The sequence below is a fragment of the Macaca mulatta genome, chromosome 7, assembly GCF_049350105.2.
Source record: "Macaca mulatta isolate MMU2019108-1 chromosome 7, T2T-MMU8v2.0, whole genome shotgun sequence".
Taxonomy (NCBI): Eukaryota; Metazoa; Chordata; class Mammalia; order Primates; family Cercopithecidae; genus Macaca; species Macaca mulatta.
The window spans coordinates 12,932,360-12,954,255 of record NC_133412.1 but is presented as its reverse complement, the minus strand read 5'-3'; the positions used below and the strand labels follow the sequence as shown (position 1 = coordinate 12,954,255).

Sequence of the window (21,896 nt, the reverse complement as noted above, 5' to 3'; positions counted from 1 at the left end):
CCACCCACCAACAGACCCTGGTGTGTGATGTCCCACCCACCGTGTCCATGTGTTCTCACTGTTCAACGCCACTTATGAGCTCTCACTTTCATTCAAAAATCCTAATGATGCAAGTTTACACTGACTTTTTAACCAGTGATGCGATAATTCCTCTATATCATACTACAGTCTTTAAAAGATGTAAAATTATAAACTTCCAATTTTTCTTCCAAATCAGTTCTTAATTTGCTAAAAATTAAGGAATATCATCTAGTTTTATAGTGGAAAATGTCAGTAGTAGGTGTCAAATGATATAGTAATTTACAACTGCTCCAATGTAAAAATTATTGACAACAACAAACAATTTAGTTGAGACAAAATTGAGAAGAATTATGGCTTCCAGAATAGCCTTAAGAATGCCAGATAATATAAGTGGACAATGGAATAAAACATATAACTGAGTGTAGATGAATGTAAAGTAATATACAATGCCAGGAAATTTTTAAATAATTTGTAGAGGCATTTTAAAATAATTTTTAAATAATTTAAAATAAATTTTAAATTATTTGTAGCAGAAAGTATCACTTTTAAAAATAGTTTTTATAGTTATATTGGCCTACTCATAATAATATTTCTGTTTAGAATTCTAAATTATTTTAAATCACTCAAGAACAAACAAAAATATTATGAGTAAGCCAACACAACTATAAAAATTGTTTTAAAAAGTGAGTGATGCTTTCTACTATGCAAGAATAAAATAACAATGTGGAAAATATTTTTATATTCATTTTTATATTAAGTATATTGCATAGTAAATACTAAAATCAAGCTGGTATTCTAATTTCATCAAGATTATTTTATTTTATTTATTTTATTTTATTTTTTAAGACAAAGTCTTCCTCTGTCACCCAGGCTGGAGCACAGTGGTGCAATCATAGCTTACTGCAAGCTCGAACTCCTGGGCTCAAGTGATCCTCCCTTCTCAACCTCCCAAGTAGTTGGGACTACAGGTGCATGCCACCACCTTTGGCTAATCTAAAAAAAATTTTCAAATAGAGAGGTCTCACTTGTTGCCCAGGCTGGTCTCAAACTCTGGGGCTTAATCAGTTCTCCACCTCGGCCTCCCAATGTGATAAGATTACAGGCATGAGCCATTGTGCCTAGCCTTCATCAAAATTTAATAGCAATAAGCATATTATTAAAAATAATTAAAATAATGTCATTAAAATAATGTATTGTCTGATAGTCTCGAACTTTGCAAATGGATACCTCCAAAAAGGAGTTCCTGTAAGTGATTGCAACAATAATATGCAAACATGGTAGATGTGGAGTAGGCACACTTAACTATGCAGACTGGAGGAACAGAGTAAGCCATTCCACAGACATTGACAAACAAATGTAGAGATGAGAAACACATGCAGAGGAAAAGGAAGTATTGCCTGGGTGGCCAATGAATATAAACTCCTTATTCCTAAGGTTTGGTTGTATTCCTGCCCTTAAATGTTGTGTTATGTCCTTATTTATTTATTTAGGCACTTAAAGTATATTATGTCCTGTCATGATAAAGTGATAGGTAATTGGATTTACTCTACTTTTTTAGACAATTAGAAAACCAGACAAAATAAATTAAATGGAGTGGACGTCAGACAATAGGAAGGACTGGTCAGTAATCCCTGAGACAATGGAAACAAATGATTTGAAGTCTATAAGTTCTTGAGCTCACTAATTGAAGAGAATTTCCAGGCCATAGCACAGGGAAGGAATTCAAAACAAAGACTGTAGTCTTGCTGAGTTTACACAATTCAGAGTTTTGAGAGGCCAACGTGCCCAAAATTTTAAAAGCAAAGTACCCGAGAGGAGAGGAGGTTGCTTACTAAGAGAAAGAATGGAGAAAGCTGGGTAGCTACAGAAATATTCCCCCTTGAGTTCTTGGCTGAATACTGATCTGCAGATGAGTGTGAGGCCAGAAAAGGAACCATCGGAGAAGAGAAAGATCAATCCTGGAAGGCCACATTAGCCCATAATAGGTTCTATTCTCACCAATCAGTGTAGAAAGACCTCCTAATACATAGGCATGGGGTGTTGCCTTTATAAAGACAGCAAATTAGCCTAGACTAAAGAATGTCTGAACCCTTGCTACCAAAGCTTGATAAGAAATCCTAAAGGATAAAATTGAGTCCCAGTAATTTAATTGTATCCGAGAACCAAGATCTCAAATATTTAAAGAACTACCTCCCCTGCCAAATCCAGAAAACTACAACATAAAATTCATATGTGCTAGCATCTAATCAAAAATTACCAAGCATTCAAAGAAACACAAAAATATAACCTATGAGAAACATCAATTATTAGAAACATATTAACAATTATACATATAATAGAATTAGTTCAAAATAATATTAAAATAGCCAAAATGAATATACTTTATATGTTAAAGAAGGCAAAGGAAAGTATGAACATGTTGGGAGAGAATGGAAGACAAAAAAGGAAAAAAAATTCTAATGGTGAAAAATAAAATATACAAAATAAAAATTATACCAAATGGTATTAAGAGCCTTACAGAAAAGAATAAGCCTTACAGAAAAAAGATTAGTGGACTTGAAAACAAAGCAATATAAACTATACAAAATGAAACACACAGAGAAAAGTGGTAAAATAAAAATCAATAGAACATCAGTGGGTTGTGGGAAAATATTAACAAGTCTAATGAGAAAAATTGACGTCTCAGAAAGGTGGTGGGGAGGGCAGAGATGGGGCAGAAAAAATATTTAAAGTAACAATGAAAGGATTTCAATTTCATAAACGCTAATAGGACAAAAATCTAAGAAACTCAAGAAAACTCAAGCAGAAGAAAAATTTTTTAAAATCTATGCAAAGGGATGTGATAATAAAATTAATGTAAACTAGGGGGGACATCTTAAAAGCAGACAGAGAAGTCATATTCACAAAACATAACTGAAAAAAGAATGCAGCATGCTTTTCTTAAGAAACAATGCAAGCCACAAGAAAATAAAAAAAGCCTTTAAAGTACAAAAATATATATCACTGCCAACCTAGAATATTATACCCATAAATTATATATATATTTTTAAATGAGGATGAATAAAGACTTACTCAGATTTAGAAAAGCTGAGAGAATTCATCACCAGCAGACAGGAACTACAGTAAAGATTAAAGGAAGTCCTTTAGGCAGAAGAAAAATAAAACTAGATGGAAATATGCATCTACTCAAAGAAATGAAGATTATAGGCAAGATAAGTATGTGACAAAATATGAAAGACATTTTTTCATCTTTTATCTCTTTAAACCAAAAGTAATAATCATAGATTATGGGGCTTGTAAATGTGGAAGTGGAATTTATTATAAAAATAGCACAAAGACTGAGAGGAACAAAATAGAAATACAAGATTGCAAATGTCTTACATCATATGTAAAATGATATAATATTATTTTAAGATAGGCTATGATAAACTAAAAGTACATAATGTAAACCCTACAACAATCATATGAAAATAAAATGAAGTATAACTAACATGCTAATCATGGGGATAAAACAGAATTATTTTTTAAAAGTAATCTGATAAGAAAAAGTAAAAGAGAAAAAAGAAACAAAGAACAAATAAAGTCCAAATAGCAAGATGATAGATTTACATATCAATAATTATCCAATGATTTATACCCATACAATACTATCATTCAGTAATGGAAATGGTCAGTATTATGACTGTGGTAATGATTTCATCACTGTGTATATAAGTAAAAACTGATCAGATTGTATACATTAAATATATACAGTTTGTGTTTCAATTATGTCTTAGTGAGTTTGTAAAGATAGAAAAGTAAATTCAATTTAAAATGGCCACAAAATATGTATTATTTGTAAATATCCCAAATAAAAGGCATGTATCATTAAGATACTTGAAAAAATAAACAATGCCAAATTCTTTGGAGCCACATAGTCTAAAAGAAACTCACTAGACATATAAAGATGGAGATATATTAAAAGTTAAAGGATACAGAAAAGATACACCATGAAAACATTAATCCAAAGAAAGCAGAAGTGGCGATACTTATATTAGACAAAGTAAACTTCAGAACAATGAATACTACCAGGGATAGTGAGGGTCAATTTATAATGATTGTGGGGTCAATTTATCATGAACTATTATCAATGCTATACATGTACTTAATATTTATCACTGAACTTAATAACAGAGATTCAAAGTGTATGACCAAAAGCTGATAAAACTAAAAGCAAAAATAGGCAAATCCATAATTATAGTTAGAGATTTCAATATCCCACTCACTAACTGATAAACAAATTTGAAAAACTATCAGTATGGCCATAGAAGACTTGAACAACATTACTCATCAATTTGATCAAGTATATATTTATAGATATTTATTACTTATATACTTATCAAGTATATATTTATAGATACTCTACCAACCAGTAGCAAAATACATATTCTTTTCAGGTGCACATGAAATACTTAGGAAGATAGACCATTTTGTGCCATAAAACAAGACACAGTAAAATTTTAAAGATCGAAAACATACGAAGTGTGTTCTTCAACCGCACTGATTTTAATTAGAAATCAATTTTTTTAGTGATACTTGGAAAATCATTGAATATGTGAAGTTAAATAACACATTAACTAAGTAACTCCTAGGTCACAGAACAAAATCACAAAGTAAATGAGAAAATATTTTTAGCTGCACAAAAATGGAAATGCAACAAAAAAATTGTGAAATGCAGATAAAGTAGTGCTTAGAGAAAAATGTATGGCATTAAAAATGCATATTAGGTAAAAAAGGAAGGAAGAAAATCAGTCATCTAGGCTTCTACCTTAAGAAATTAGAAAAATGAGCAAACTAAACTGTAGTAAGAAGAAATAATATAATAAAATTTATAGCAGATATAAAACTTGAGAGGAAAAGCAAGAAAATCACAAGAGAAAATCAAGGAACAGAAAACAACAGACGATATCAAAAGCTGCTTAGTCTAAAAGAACCATAAAACTCCTAGCTCTCTAACCAGACTGATAAGGTAAAAAAGAGAAAACACAAATTACCAATGTCATAAGTAAGAGAGCAAGCATCACTACAGGTTCCACAGGCATCAAAAGACTAATAAAGTATTTTAATGAACAACTGGATGCCAATAAATTTGATAACCAAGATAAAATGGAAAATTTATTTGAATGATACGATCTACCAAAACCCACTCAAGTAGAATTAGATAAGCTGAATATTCCTATATCTGTTAAAGAAATTGAATTTCTAGTTTAAAAATTTCCTATAAAGAAAATCTCAGGCCCAGGTGGCTTTACTAATAAATTCTACCAAACATGTAAGAAGGAAATACAACCAATTCTATACAATCTCTTCCCAAAGGTAGAAAAGGGTTCTTTCCAATTCAATGATACAAAAAACAGAAAAAGAAATTACAAGAATGTCTACCTTTACTACTTTAATGCAATATCACGGTAGAGATCCTACCCAGAGCAATAAAGCAAGAAAAAAAAATAAATAAAAGGCATACAAATTGAAAAAGAAGTAAAGCTGTCTACATTTGCAGATAGTATGGCTACTTTTATTGAAAGCCCTAATGAATCTACAGAGAAGCTATGGAGTTAGTAAGCAAATTTAGCAAAGCCACAAGATATAAAGCAATATGCAAAAATCAGTTGTATTTCTCCATACTAGCATTGAACAATCAGAAATTAAAATCACAAAAATATAGTAGGCAATTTCTTAAAAAGTTAAACATTCACATGCCATAAAACACAGCCATTCCATTTACAGGTATTTACTCAAGAGAAACAAAAGTATATTTCCACACAAACACTTGTACACAAATGTTCATAACAACTTTATTTGTAATAGTCATAAATGAGAAACAACCCAATGTGTATCAATGGGTGAAAGGAGCAAAAATCCTCGTGTATCCATGCAATAAAATATTACTCAGGGATAAAATTAAATGAATTATTCATAACTCAACAACATGGATAAATTTTAAATCATTCTGTTTTGTGAAAAAAGCCAGAAATAAGGATAATATTGGATTATACAGTCTCCATAAAATTCTAGAGCATATAAACTAATATACAGTAATGGAAGGTAGGTTAACAGGTACTTGGAGCTAGATGTGGAGAAAATGATCAACTGCAAAAGGTATGAGGAAATTTTGAATTTTGATGTAAATATTCTCTGCCTTGACCGTGATGATGGTTGTATAAATAAATAAAAACCTATCAAAATATATATTACATATGTACAGTATATTACACTGCAATAATAGTTCAATAAATGTATGAAATAAGTAACTGTGGGATATAGAAAAATAAAGAAAATAATTCAATTAAAAGTTGCATTAAAATATGAAATAGTCATAAATTTAACAAAATATGTGTAAGACCTTTACACTGAAAACTGCAAGCCAGCATTAAAAGAAATTAGAGACGCTTTAAAGAAATACTTATTTTCCATGCTCATGTATCAAAAGAATAAATATTGTTAAGATGTCAGTTCCCCACCAAACTAATCTATCGAGTCAGTGCAATCACATTCAAAACTCAACAGGCTTTTTTCAGAAATTGACAAATCAATTCTAAAATATATATGGAAATACAAAGGGCCTGGAATGTTCAAAACAATTTTGAAAACAAAGAAAAAAGTTGGAGAACTTACATTACCTGATTGTAAGACTGACTATAAAACTATAATACCTAAAATGTTAGCGTAAAAAAATAGATTAATGGAACTGAAGTTCAGAAATAGAGCCAAACATATATGATCAATGATATTTGGTAAAAGTGCCAAGGCAATCCAGTGTGACAAGTTACATTCCAATGTGTTGGAATAACTGGGAATTAAATACACACACACACACACACACACACACACACACACAGACACAGAGAAAGACTACAACCCTGGACCCTTACTTTTTATATACAAAAATTAACTTGAAATGGATTATAGACTCAAATTTAAATTTTGCTAAAACTATAACACTTCTAGAAGAAAATATAAGAGAATCTTTTAGTCGCCTTAGATCAAGCAAAATTTACTAAGTAGTACTAAAATTTACGGACTATAAAAAATTGATAAATCATACTTTGTTAAAATTTTAAAATTTTTCTTCTTCAAAAAACACTGTTGAAAAAACATAAGGGAAAGCTTGGGTCTTACTCTAGACCTACAAAATCAGTATCTCCAGGAATGGGGTTCCACATGTCATTTTGAATCATAACTGATAAGAATTATTGTCTCGGTTCTCAAATTAAAAATTTGAGAATTTCATTATATAGTACCACATTGATGGCCTCCGCATAGGACCAAAGAAGACTCACAGGGAGAAACAGAAGACAGATATTTTCTACAGTAAATAAGAAAATTAGACCTAGAGAAGAAAAAACTAAGGGATTGATAAATACTGACTTGCAAATACATGAATAATCACTATGCAGTGACCTTGGCACAGAGTCACTGCATAGTGACTAAAAAAATAAATAAATAGTTCTTGATATTAGGTTTCCAAATGAGATCCTGGAATTTTCTCAAATATTCATTAAGGTAAGTTATTCCTCGTCAAAAGACATGATCTTAACCGCAAGAAGTTAATCTGCAGAACTGAAGTTTCTCTCCTAGATAATTACTTGAGAAGTCATTCTGTGAAGCTGGCAATAGTGACATCAAAGTCCATTTGCCAAGAAGGGCCAATTCACAGGTTGGGCATCAAGAAAATCCCTCCATAAACACAATCTATATCCTTCTGCCCCTTTTAAAGTTTTACTGTGTTAATGTAAAATTGAAAAACTGCAGTGCTATGGTTTCCTTTTTCTCAGTCTACTTATTAGCAAACAGTAGTAGGTCAGAGGAAGATGTGGAAGAGTTTTAAAACTGTTTAAATTTATGTGTATCAAACACAAGGTCCCAAGAAATGCTCCATGTCTATCTGCTCTGTGTCTGAATAACAGTTTTTAGACATAAAGTAAATATCTAAATAATAATCAACCCCAGAAACCAGTGTCATAGAAAGAATGAAATAGCTGAAGCTTTATTTATATTATCTACCCTAATTTTCCCCAACTGAATGTTGAAAGTCAGAATGTACACATCTGAAAGAATATCACAAAGCAGGCACTTTACAAATATTAACTATTTTATCATTATAAAAGTGATGCATACTCATTTTAGAAAACAGAGCTAAACACACACATAAAAAATTTATTTGTAGTTTTGCCACCCAAAGGTAATTACAACTGATACTTATGTATCAACCATCTGTGCACTGACACATCCATAACACCAAAATGGAAGCATCTAGTATATATTGTTTGTGATCCTGAGAAGTGCATTCTTCTGTTCATATGTAGATATCTCTAATTTTCCAGCTATTATGCAGAATAAGATTCAGCAAACCTGCATGAAACGTATGGTATGGTACCAAAGAAATATAAGAGTAGATTCCTGACCAGGGTTCACATCTACCAATTCTCTATATTGAGAGTTTGGTAACTTAATTTACCTAATTGCAATAATGATTATTTAATTGTGTTTCATCTTGCTTGCCATTTTGTATTCTAAACATTTTTAATGGAACTGCCTTCCCTTTTCTTTATCCCGAGTTCTCTCCATTAGAAACTACAGCATTTTATTTCACTGCAAAATGGATATTAATTAGCAGCAGAGATCAAAGAATCATGTTACAATCCCTTATGGAAATTATTAAGATTCCTCTTCTGCTTTTTCATGAGTCTTTGTCCCAAAACTGAAGCAATAACTTGGTCACATTTTTAAAAACTATACAAAAAGGAATTATTATTGTTGCTTATTCTTGCTGTCCTTTTTCCATGACCACAGGGAGCCAAATGCTAATTCTTTATTGGATTTGTTATTGGAAGTGTTGCCAATACGGAATTGGAAAAAGAAAACAATCGAGCTTCCTAAGTAGACCACAGAGCACAAATCTTCAAATTAGCTCCAATAATTAAGGCATCTTGTGAAGGGCTTCAATGACAGGATAAACTCATCTGTCCCTAGCACAAGACCCATATCAATTACCCTGGGTCTAAGGAGGCTGGTACACAACAAAGGAAATCAAAATACAGAGGCTGACAGTCTAGACAAAGCCTGACTCTGGTCAAAAGCAGCCTCTCCAAGTGTTATCTTTAAGCCAAGTGGTTTTAAATAAGTTTAAATACCAACAGGGGGTTAATTTGAAATCAGTTTGATTCTATTTTTGAATTAATGCCTTTACAAATCTGCTTTTATAATTTCTGCTTATCAAGGATTGCCCTTCTGGTATAAAAACTGAGCCAAGACTCAGTTATCAAATACTATGAAGGGTTCTGTTAATTAGATAGTTTATCTGTGATGAGTTGTTGACACTGAGATGATGTGTGTTAAATAATTTTAAAATATTCTGCGGGGCACTAACTTGGTGGCTCAAAGCATTATTCTTCAATTTTTCAGACCCTGCTTTAAGTCACACTAGAATCTCTTAGTATAAATTAATGTGAATCATTTCTTAAATATAGAATCATTCATATCTTAAAATTATCTGTATGAGAGAATAAATCTTCTGGCGCTCTTTATTAGGCTGTTGTAGACCATTCTAACTAATCCAGCCTCTTTCACATGATGGTTGGTCTTTAACTGCTTGGTAGAGACTGCCAGGAAATTCATCATTGCTGTTATTAAACACAATTCTCAGGATTTGCTCTTTTTATAATATTTCTTGTAAAAGCTTTTTTGTGTGATTTTTCCTCTGGCTTCTTGTTCTACTTCCATATAGGGCAACCCAGGAGAAATCTCAGACACTGAAATATTTTTACTCATGTAGGTAAATTAAAGCTCCAGCTGTTAAGGGTTTTTCTTTCTGTCTGTCAATTTTCTTTTTCAAGTTATGGTCTGTGAAGGCAGAGGCCAAGAACAGTCCACAGGGAATGGCTTGGAGCCTTAGAACAAGCTGGTATCCTTGTATTTTCTAGAGGAAAAAATATTGGACTCCAAAGTTTAACATCAGGAAAGCTGCTAATTAATTAGCCCATAAATTGTTAAAAGCACGAATCATTCATTATCATCTCTGGGATTTCATTTTAAGCTCTCCTTCAAATATTGATTTTGTTTACCGCTTTGTTTCTTTATATTTTTGCTCTTTTCTTTTCTCACACGTTCTCTAAGAGACATGATATTCTATGTCTCATAGAATCTGAAGTCCTGAGGTTTTTGTTTAATTAATAGTCATAATGTGTTTAACTGGTATGTACATGACTTAGAAAAAGAAATGGTTCTTTCAAGGTAGTGAAGCTCTCTGGAAAAAAAAAAAATCACTAAACTCACAGGAATCCTTAGTTTATATTCTAGTGTTATCATTATCTGTGGCCTCAGGCAAGTTGACTGCCTAGGTCTTGGTTTTCTTATTTGTTAAATAAGGAGATTAGAATCCATGAATATCCTTTCCATGTCTAATAGTCTAGGATTCTCTTTATCAAAAGAACTTAGTGTAGGTGAAAGAATAAAAATGGAGTTCACATGAGGAAATAGTTGGCAAGCAGCCATTTGAAACTGTTTTTGTTCATTTTCTTCAAAGAAGATTTTGAAGAAAATTATCAACAAAGAAAGGAGAATATTGGCAATCAGGTAAGTGGAAAGAACTCCGGACAAGGAGTGGGGATCCAGTTCTAGTCACAGTTGCACCACTGACAACTTAGTGATCATGAAAAAATTATGAAATTGAAGATTCTGAGGCCAAAGATTGGACTCAAAACTGAAAAAGTTTGATTTTATTATGATAGTGCCTTTCAGTCCCAAACTGCTATGATTCTATAAAATGGCCCCAAAGTCAGGGAAGAGGATAACTGGAAATGTCCTCGTAGTTATTGTCAATGAATGCTATCCTTTCATTTCTGATTAGGGAACGTTGTTCAAAAACATCGTATCCTAGAACATCAACTCAGAAGTAAAACATACCCTTGGGGACTCTAAACAAATGCTATAACCAGTAGTAACTTTCTGAATCTGTAATATTTTAGTTTTAATGACGGCGATCTCCATGGACTCACCCTGAGTTAAGGATTATAAAGAAAGTTGTTCCATATATTTCTTTTGTTCCTCCTCTAAATTTCTTCTGTTTGTTTTTTGACCCAGAATATAACTGAAATAGCTAACAAAAATCAAACCACTACTAAAAATATAAATCCTAGTGGTAAATCTCAAGATGATTAGGACATGTGAAGTATTTGTACTCTTTCTGCAAAATTTCCTACACTGTCTAGGCACCCTCTAGCATACTGAATTTTTGCAAAATAGCCATATTACCTGCAAGCTGACAATACTCATGCATTCCAGCCTTTTAACAGAAGAAATATTTTCATTAATATTTTTAAGCTGTATATCAGTGTAAAAACTCAAAAGAATCAAGACTCAAAGGGAAAAACCTAGCCAAAAAAAATGTATTACAGAGGATAGTTTCCAGATTTTAATGATTTACCAAGTGAAAAATATAAAAAGTGGTAGATTTTTTTTCCTCTTAAAACATCAAGTACTGGACACTGCCCAAGGTAAGACTGCAAAAGCAGATGGTGTAATCATCCATTCCAGATAGTCAGTTCTGCTTCTTTCCTGCTTGTCTCCCTGGAACCCAGCCAGGAGCTTCTCCTTTTTCTTCAGGACATGGATGCTTCCCCTATGCTGGGACCCTCATTTTTTCATAAGTCCTACTTTGGAGAAGCAGCACATTCCAACAGCCCTTGCTTTGAACCATAGTATAAAAGATGTAGGCTCTGTTCTCAATTTCTTCATGGTCCTGGTATGCAACCTGGTCCAAATACTTTTAGCCAACCCCTCTTAATTCCATGCTTTGATTTTTCTTTGATTGGTAAGAGAATAATTGGCAACATTTGAATTCACTGAATGCACATTTAATGCATTAATAATCATGATCCATTATACCAGGACATAGAACTCACAACTAAAGCTTTTTAATGATTAAATAAGAAATCTGTACTTTAAATTTTCACCCATAGAGTTTTTGGATCATAGCAACCAACTAACTTCCATTAGCCTCCTACACAATCATTTTGAAATAGGAAACCAGAATAGAGGTTAAGGGAATTTCCTTAGGCCACAATCCAAGTTTCAGTAATAACTTCTTTCCTCAACATAAGTCATTTACTTTAAAACTCCCCAAACAAAAAGGTTTTCCATGTTAGTCTGTAAAATATACACAGTACCCACTAAGCACAGCAAAAAAATCTCCAAATACTCATGATTTTAAAATAAATCATGAGTTAAACTATGTTTTAATGCCTAAAAGGCCCAGTAACTTTAAAATTGTTCCCTCAAAATAGGCTCTCATATTGTTTTCATGTTGTACTTCCAGTGCTTGAAACACAGCAGAGATTACAAATGTATATTGAATGGATGACGAATTGTTGACATTAGTCTGAAATAAGGTAGCACCAAGAAAATGAGAAATTGCGCAAAGTGGACTGTCTGTAGGAATGTTATAAAAATAAAAATACAAAGAGCGGGTAAAGGTGTTGAAAATATGTTGAAGAAGAGGGAATCTAAAGGGGTTTCCCAGTTTCTGACTTAAGAGACCAGATGATGCCATTCAATGAGATAGGAAATATGAGGGAAGAGGAGGTAGGTGGGTGCATGGACAATGAGATCGACATTATAAGTGCTAAATCAAAAACTATCATGGAACATGGAGGGAGAATTATTTGATAAGAAGTTGGATATACATATTTGAGTTGAATAGAGACATTTGTGACTTGGAAGTCATCATCATGTGTATCATAATTGAAGTTATGTCAGTGAATGAGATTACCAATGTGATGGTTAATTTTAGGTGTCAACTTGACTTGCTTAAGAGATACTCACATAGCTGCTAAAGTAAAATCTCTGGATATGTTGTGGAGGTGTTTCCAGAAGAGACTGGCACTTGAATCAGCAGATTAAGTAAGCAAGATCTACCTTCACCAATTTCATCCAATCTGTTAAGGACCTAGATAGAATAAAAAAGCAGAGGAAAGGTGAATTCACTTTCTCCTCTGGGACTGGAAAATCCTTCTTCTATCGCTCCTGGATGTCAGAACATCAGGTGTTCAGGTTTTTGACTTTGGACTGAGAGTTACACCATTGGCTCCCATGGTTCTCAGGCCTTTGGACTTAGACTGAATTGTACCACCAGCTTCCCTGATTATCCAGCTTGCAGATGATGCTATATCATGGGACTTCTTTCTACTTTTTTTAAATACACACACACACACACACACACACACACACACATTTTATTATTTTATTTTATTTTATTTTTTGAGATGGAGTTTCACTCTTGTTGCCTAGGCTGGAGTGCAAGGCGCGATCTCGGCTTACCGCAATCTCCGCCTCCCGGGTTCAAGCGATTCCCCTGCCTCAGCCTCCTGAGTAGCTGGGATTACAGGCATGCACCACCACACCTGGCTAATTTTGTATTTTCAGTAGAGATAGGGTTTCATCATGTTGGTCAGGCTGGTCTCAAACTCCCAACCTCGGGTGATCCACCTGCCTCAGCCTCCCAAAGTGCTGGCATTACAGGCATGAGCCACCATGCCTGGCCGACACACACATATATTTTAGAGACAGGATTTCATTTTGTCACCCATGCTGGAGTGCAGTGGTGCAATCACGGCTCACTGTAACCTCAAACTCCTGGACTCAAGCAATCCTCTTACCACAGTCTCCTACATAGGTAGGACTACAGGTGCGCAACACCATGCCTGGTTAATTTTCTATTTTTTTATTTTATTTTATTTGTTTTTTGTAGAGACGGGATCTCATTATGTTGCCCAAGCTGGTCTTGAGCTCCTGGACTCAAGGGATCCTCCTATCTCAGCCTCTGAAAGTGGTTGGATTACAGATGTCAGCCACCATGCCTGGCCTCATGGGACTTCTCAGCCTCCATAACTGCATGAGCCAATTCCCATAATAAATCCCCTTTTTTATATATATATTATATATATAAATATGCATATATGTCCTCATTAGGTCTATTCCTTTGAGGAACCCTGACTACGATACCTAGGCAATAAGTATAGAACAGTATATCAATATAATTTGAAATTAGTGTGAAGCCTCCAACTTTGTTTTTCTTTCTCAGGATGGTTTGTCTCTTCAGGGTCTACTGTAGTCCCATATGAATTTTAGAATTATTATTCTATTTCTGTGAAAAATGCCATGGAAATTTTGATAGGGATTTGCACTGAATCTATACATTGCTTTAGGTATTAAGGATATTTTGACACCACTAGTTATTCCACTCTACAAACACAAGATATCATTTTATTTATTTGTATCTTCTTTAATTTCTTTCATCAGTGTTTTATGATTTTCAGTGTACAGACCTTTCATTTCCTTGATTAAATAGTTCTTATTTTGTTCTTGTTGATGCTATCATAACTGGGATTGTTTTCCTGATTTGTTTTAGATACATCATTGTTGGTGTAAAGAAATGCAACTAATTTTTGTATATTGATTTTTTTATCCTGATACTTTGCTGATTTTATTAGTTTTAACAGGTTTTTTGGGAGAAGTCTTTAGGGTTTGCTACATTTAGGATCATGTCATCTGCAAATGGGGATAATTTTACCTTTTCTTTACAATTTAGATGCCTTTTATTTCTTTTCCTTGTCTAATTGCTCTAGCTAGTACTTCCAGAACTATGTTGAATAGAAGTGGTGAGAGTGGGCATCCTTGGGTTATACCAGATCTTAGAGGAAACGTTTTTTCTCATTGATCACAATATTAGCTGTGGGCATTCATAAATAGCCCTTATCATATTGAGGAAATTTCCTTCTATATCTATTTTGCTGACAGCTTTTATCACGAAAGGATGTAGAAATTTGTCAAATGCTTTTTCAGCATCAATTGACATGACCATGTGCTTTTATCCTTCATTCTGGAAATGTTGTACGTTACATTGCTTGATTTGCAGATGTTTGGTACATTCTTAAATGATTGTGAGGGTTGCTTAATTTTTAATTTGTCAAGGACATTATAAGTATATATATATATATATATGTAGCCTTTACTATTATTACTATTTCATAGAAGTAGAAGACAGATATTTCAACACAAAACAAAGTATAGATAACAAAATCCTAAAACAAAGGACAGTCCTCCCAATTAACCAATTAATGTAGATAAAAGACTCATTACACTGACCTTCATTGAAAAAATAGCTATCATGAAATGACACTATTTGAGGACAAGCGTTTGGGAAGAACTGGTACCACTGTAAACAGATTTCCAAGGACAAACACCCAGGGAATGCTCATCTTTAAGTGCTCATCAGAGAAGAAGAGTCTACAAAAGAGACTGAAAAGCAGTAAATGGAGAAGTAGAAGGTAAATCTAGGGAAGTGTGACATACTATAAGCCAGAAAAATAATGTTTCAAGAAGCATGTAGTCAACAATTCAGATGCCACTGAAAGCCAACAGACATATTAACAGAGAGTTGCTGATATCCTAAGTAAGAATAGTTTTATATTAAAATAATATGATGTGAAGACTTCACCTCTGGGCTGACTCAGGCAATACAACAAATTTTGTTGAGACTTCTAAATTCAGATCAATAAGTATTTGCTGAGCACTTAGTGTGCCATGCCCTGAACTATTTAATAAAGCCCCTGAGCAGTTAAAAGATTAGTGACATATTTCCTGTCCTCAAGAAACTTGTAGTCTCCGGAGAGACATAAGAAATTAACTCCATGAGTTTGTCCTTAAGGTACTTCATATAAATGAAATCACACAAAGTTTGCCCTTTTTAAATTGATTCATAATAGATACGCATATTTGGTGTACATGTGATATTTTGATACATTTATATTAATGTGTAATAATCAAATCAAGGTAATTGCAATGTCCATCACTTCGAACATTAACTTTTCTTTATGCTAGGAACATTCAAATTATTGTCTACTAGCTGCTTTGTAATAACAAAGATTACAGTTTTATTAGCTGCTTTGTAATAACAAAGATGATAGTTAACAGATTGCTGTTAACTACAGTCACTCTACTGATTTATTGAAGACTAGGTCTTATTTCATCTACCTATATTTTTGTACCCATTAATCACCTTGTCTTCATTGCCTCCAACCCCTACCCTTCCCAGCCTCTGATAACCACCAAACCGGTGTACAGAGAGCATTTAGCACACACTAACTGAATACCCTCTGTGCAACATCTACATTGATCCATCACCAATGATTATGTTTTGTATCTTATTTTCTGATTTTAACCATTTTACTTCTAACAAGCATGTCAAATGTATAAAGAGGAAAAACAAGAAGGAATTTCTACCAGGGCAGGGAAAGCTTCATAATGGATCCGAAAAAAATCATGTAATTAGATGTTGGCAACTTTCAACCCAACCCTCCCATCAAGGACAGAAAAGAGAATAAAGGCTGAGTTGATCAAAAATGATCAATAATTTAATCAAGTGTGTCTATGTAATGAGGCCTCCAGAAAAACCTAAAAGGACCTGATTTGATGAGCTCCTGGATTGGGTTGATGAACATCCACTCCTGGGAGGGAAGTGTACCTCAACTCCATGGGGACTGAAACCCTTATGCTTAGGACCCTTCCAAATTTTGTTCTATGGATCTCTCCATCTGCTTCTTCATTTTTATACTTTAACATATTCTTTGTTATACAGTGATAATAGTGAGTAAGGAGTTTCCTTGAATTCTGTGAGCCACTCTAGCTAATTAATACATGCCAAGGAGTGGTATCATGGAAACCCCCAACTTATTGTTAGTTGGTCAGAGGTACAGGTCACAACCTGGGACTTGTGATTGGCATGTGAAGTGGAGGGCAGTCTTGAGGAACCAAGGCCGAAAGCTGTAGGATCTGATGTTAACTCCCAGTAGAGTGTGTGAGAATTGATTTCAACTGAAGCATACCTAGCAGTTTCTGCTGAGTACTGGTTGTTGGTGGGGAGAAATCCCCACACATTTTGGTGATCATAAGTGTTCTGTGTTGAGGGAGTTTGTGAGAGTAGGAAAAACAGTTTGTTTTTCCTGTTCAATTTAGTTTTGGCCAAATGAGGGTAGATCAAAAATAGTATGGAATATGATGACATACCTTAGTTGATTAGGTGATGTTTGAGGATAGAGGTGAAAGTTGAGAAACTTTATACTTAAAGTGAATGAGAGAGTGATCAAGAATCCCAGGAAGAGAGAACAGTATGGGAAAAAAGTGTTTCCTTCCATTTGTGGTTTCCTTTCAACATTACCAATCTATAAATGTCTGGTCTTTGGATTATTCTTTGAATTGACTGTCAACATCTTTCCAGTTTCCTAATTAATAATAATTTAAATAAAAATTTAGCTTGTGTATTGAAAAAAAGAAATCAACATAAAAATCTATGGATTATCACCAAAGAAGATATACAATAGCCAACAAACATATAAAAAGATACTCAACATCATTAGTCATCCAGGAAATGCAATTTAAAACCACAAGATACCACTTCATACCCACTAAGATGGCGAGAATTAAAACAGACATACACACACATACACACACACACACACACACACACACAAAATAACAAGATACTTTGTGGGTGGGAATATAAAATGAGGCAGCTGCTCTGGAAAACAGTATGGCAGTTTCTCAAAATGTTAAACATAGAGCTACCATGTGACCCAGCAATTACATTTCTAGGTGTATACTCAACGGAATGGAACACAGGTGTTCAAAAAAAACTTGTACATAAATGTTCATAGTAGCATTATTCATAAAAACTAAAGAGTGCAAAAAGTGGAGACAACCCAAATGTCTATCAGCTTATAAACGGATGAACAAAATGTGCTATATCTGCATAATGAAATATTATTCAGCCATAAAAATTATTAATATATGCAACATCATGGATAAATCTTGAAACACTATGCTAAGTGAAGGAAACCAGACACATAAAGTGACATATTGTATTATTTAATCTATTTCAAATATCCAGAATAGGCAAATTCATAGAGACACAAAGCATACTAGTGGTTGCCAGGATTGGAAGAAATGAGGATTGACAGCTTAATGGGTACAGGGTGTTCTGTGTATGTGGTAGGGGAGAAAGGGAGAGGTGGAGAGGTGATAGAAGTGCTTGGGAATAAGTTAGTAAAATAGGGGTGACAGGTACATAACATTGTGAATGTACTAAAAGCCATTGAATTTTGCACTTTATAGTGGTCAATTTTATGCTATGTGAATTTTACAAAAAAAAAAAAAAAAAATCTGTGGAATACAATGTGGCCGCAAGAACCATAGGAGAGTTGCCAGGCACTGTGAGAATATAAAGGATGACAGAGCAATCAGAAAACTAAAAGGTATGATAGTTTTTGAGCTAAAATTTTAAATGCAGAGACAAATACAAAAGATTTGAAATGCAGAAATAGATACAAAAGGACAAATAGCAACAGAAGCAGAGAGAACATTTTCAGTAGGGTAAGAAATGATGGGAAATTGTAGTTCATGTTCAAAGAGCATTTGATGGTCCTGTTTGGTAGTGATAGAATATGTGAAAGGTAGTAGTAGTGAATGAAAAAATTAGGGTCATGTAATTTGGAAATTCAAGTGCTCTCTCTTTCTATAGGGTGTAATTTCTTCTTGGCAGTTAGTAGTGACAGCACATTGTTTGGAGTAGGTCTTAAATGCAGATCCTTGAAATGATTCCCACAGAAAATGTCTAAATTGGAAGTTTTTTCTATGCCCTTCCTCCTCATATTTTTTTTTTACTTTTAGTAAGTTTAGGGTAAACAAGACAATTAATAATAAAAAACTCCTGATACCGTGGGAGAAGGGGGTCTGTTCTGCCACACAAGTCCTTTGCTGGTTATAAAAGTCTTCAATATCGGCAAGCAACATCAGTGTTCTGATTGTAGATTTGTTATTTTCAAAACCCAAAGCAGCCTCAAGTTACCAGTGTAATATTCTCCTTTCCATGATTTCAGAAAATGTAAGTAATTTAGCCATTTTCTTCCTATTTGTCTAAATCACAGCAAAAGACATAGATACCATAGGTACCTAAAACATTGTTGAAGGAATAAGAACTCCAAGCTTATGAGATGCATAGGATGGAAATTAGGCTCCTAGTTAGAAAGCATTTCATCAGCATACATGACATATGTCAAGTTAAATAATGCCAGAGCAGACCTCTAATCTTCAGCTACTCTTTCTTACTTAGAGCCCTTAGACAAATCACTAACATCTGATGCTGAATCTGCATTTCCATGATCTTCATTATCATTTGAGTCATCATCACCACACAGTCATGAAGAATCTACATGCATATAAACTGATTTTACTTTGAATTTATATAAAAAGCATTATATCTACCTCTGTGGCACACATATGCTAAGGTGGCTAGCCTGGTCCCTACTTTCTGGTATTCACATCTTTATGTAATCCCCTCCCAGACTGTAGGAAGGCCCTGTGACTTGTTCCCAACCAGTAGAAAATGGCAAAGGTGAAGGGTTGCAATACATACTGTTACAGCACCCAAAGTGCTGGAGTTTGTTTTCTTTTGTTGTTGGCTTTGAATAAACAAGCTGCCATGAATCCTAAAGATGCTAGGAAATGAATCTGCTAATAGCCTAAGAAGTGTGGAAGCAGATCCTTCCCCAGTCTAGCCTCTGGTGAGAACCCAGCCCTATCCAACACCTTGATTGCAGCCTCATGAGAACATATTTTGAGGAACCAGTTAGACAATATCTAGGCTCTTGTCCCATGCATCTGAGAAAACTAATAAATGTGTGTTCTTCTAAGCCATTCAGTTTGTGGTAATTTGTCATGCAGTATTAGAAAAACAATACAACTTCCAAGAAGCACACTGTTTAAAACAGATAAGGAAAGAAACACTGTTATGCAAGCAAAAACATTAACCAAGTATATACAGCTCCAGGGTTTTTTATTCTCTCTGTAGGGAAAAAGAAATACCATAAAATGTATTATTTTATTAGCAAGTAGAGAGCTTAAGCATGGGGATATCTATAAATTCTCAATGTTATGGAGCCAAGTAAGAGGAGTGGTATGTCATGATATCCTAGCAGACAATTTAAGTGTAGTTAGGAAAGTTCTTACGCCCCCAGTTCTCCTCAACCCAATATGGGAAATAAGCTCTTTATCACTGTGGCCTAAGACTGAATTCTGGGTGTATGTACATATTCCTAAGAAGGAAGACATCTTAAACTATTACCAATGATTTTTACATATTGAGAATTAAATTTTATATGAGAAGTGGGGAAGACCATGCAAACTCTGCTGGTCAGGCCAGCTCTATCTTTATAAGTATGCCTTTAACCCAGGAAAGCTTTCCAAATCCACAGAAAACCAATACCTCCAAGAATGTACTAGGTTTTCAGGCCTGGATGTTGAACTATTCATTTCAACAGCTAGAGTGTTTCCTTGTCCTCATTGTGTTTCCTGGCTATGTCTCTGCCTTATACTTTTAGTTGATGCATTGACTGACTACTTTCCAATTTCCAACCTCCAAGCATGGTTGTATTGCTTTTATCTTTCCTACCACTGATTCTGATACCCCAATGATGAGTGTCTAGATAACATTCTCTAGGACTTGTCTTGGTAATAGTGAAGTCTCTTAGCCACCAAGTCCCTTGAGCAACATTCAACCCTGCAAATAAGATCCAGATATAGGCATCTGAGGAGAGAGAGAAATGGTGTTCAAGAATGAGAAGGAAAGTCCATGAACTCAACTTTACCTAATTTTGCATAATTCAGCATAAAGTCTGTGTAGTTTTTGTTAAGTTATCTACACAAGCAAATATTTAAATCTACTTGAACTTGGACTATCTGATTTCTCTCCACTGTCCAGGACTCAAGAGTGTTACCTGTGGGAAATAATGAGAATAGAATATTATTACTTTCCCCTAATTCATTTCAACATTTGTTAAATAACTGTTATATGCAAGGCATTTTGCAAAGTACTATTACAGTCTCAAAATGAATAAATCATATCCCTTCTACCAGGTTGCAGGGGGAGAGAAGATAATGTAAATAAGCAGAAAAATAGTGCTACGATTGAGGCATAGAGAGATAGAAGAAAAAGATAATGTAAGATTGGAATAATCGGAAGTGTTGCAGGGGAAAGGTGTTAAAGAAATTGATCTGTGATCCATTTCTTTCTGAATGTGGTTCTAGAAAAAGAAGACAGTGCTGCAGTCTAATATCCTTGCAAATATAAAAACTGGACTTCTGGGCAAATTGAATAATGATGCAGGATATCTCTGGTTTAGGATTGCTTAGGGTAAACAAGCATACGATGTATGGATTTATGATGCATGGCTCCCTAGAGAATGTGACATAAGCTATACAACTCTCTGAAGCATGAAGAGATGTTTCCTAACTTCAATGCTGTCCGCTGTTTGAGGTGACCTGCAGTCCTCATTAGAGACCTCATCTATTATTCTGAGTTGGAGAGTACATGTCTACAACAACAAGGATGTGGGAAGTCTTGTGGAATGCCCCAGCCTTTTCTCTGCTTTGCCTGTGTCTTCAGTGCTTGTATCCTTGGAATTAGCTGTGAAGCTTGATACTGAGAAAGGTCTCTCACTTGTGTGAGTGATTTGACAATCTGATACTGGGTGTTAGCTCAGCCTTCACAGAGGAGGTAGACTTGAAATGAGCTTCAAGAGGTGTGCAGGATCTTAAACAACAGAGATAAAGAAGCTGGCATTCCAAGGAGAGGAAAAAAATAGGAACAGGGATAAGAAAGCAGAAAACCAGAGTTTGTTCAGACCATAATACACCTCCTAGTTTAGCTGGAGTATACAATATGTCTAAGGGAAGAATAATAGATGATAAAGCTCAAAAAGTAAGCTAAGGACTTTGAATTTCAG

The 21,896-nt window shown here is 34.2% G+C and overlaps 1 long non-coding RNA gene across 2 annotated transcripts in view; it reads right to left on the bottom strand.

Annotated features, from left to right (window-relative positions):
• Positions 1-21,896, bottom strand: part of LOC106999127 (uncharacterized) — a 318,273-nt gene that overhangs the window by 247,011 nt on the left and 49,366 nt on the right. For both annotated transcript variants that reach the window (XR_013395494.1, XR_001445826.3), the window contains exon 2: positions 12,883-13,006. This is a non-coding gene — a long non-coding RNA (uncharacterized LOC106999127). The remainder of the gene's footprint in view (positions 1-12,882; positions 13,007-21,896) is intronic.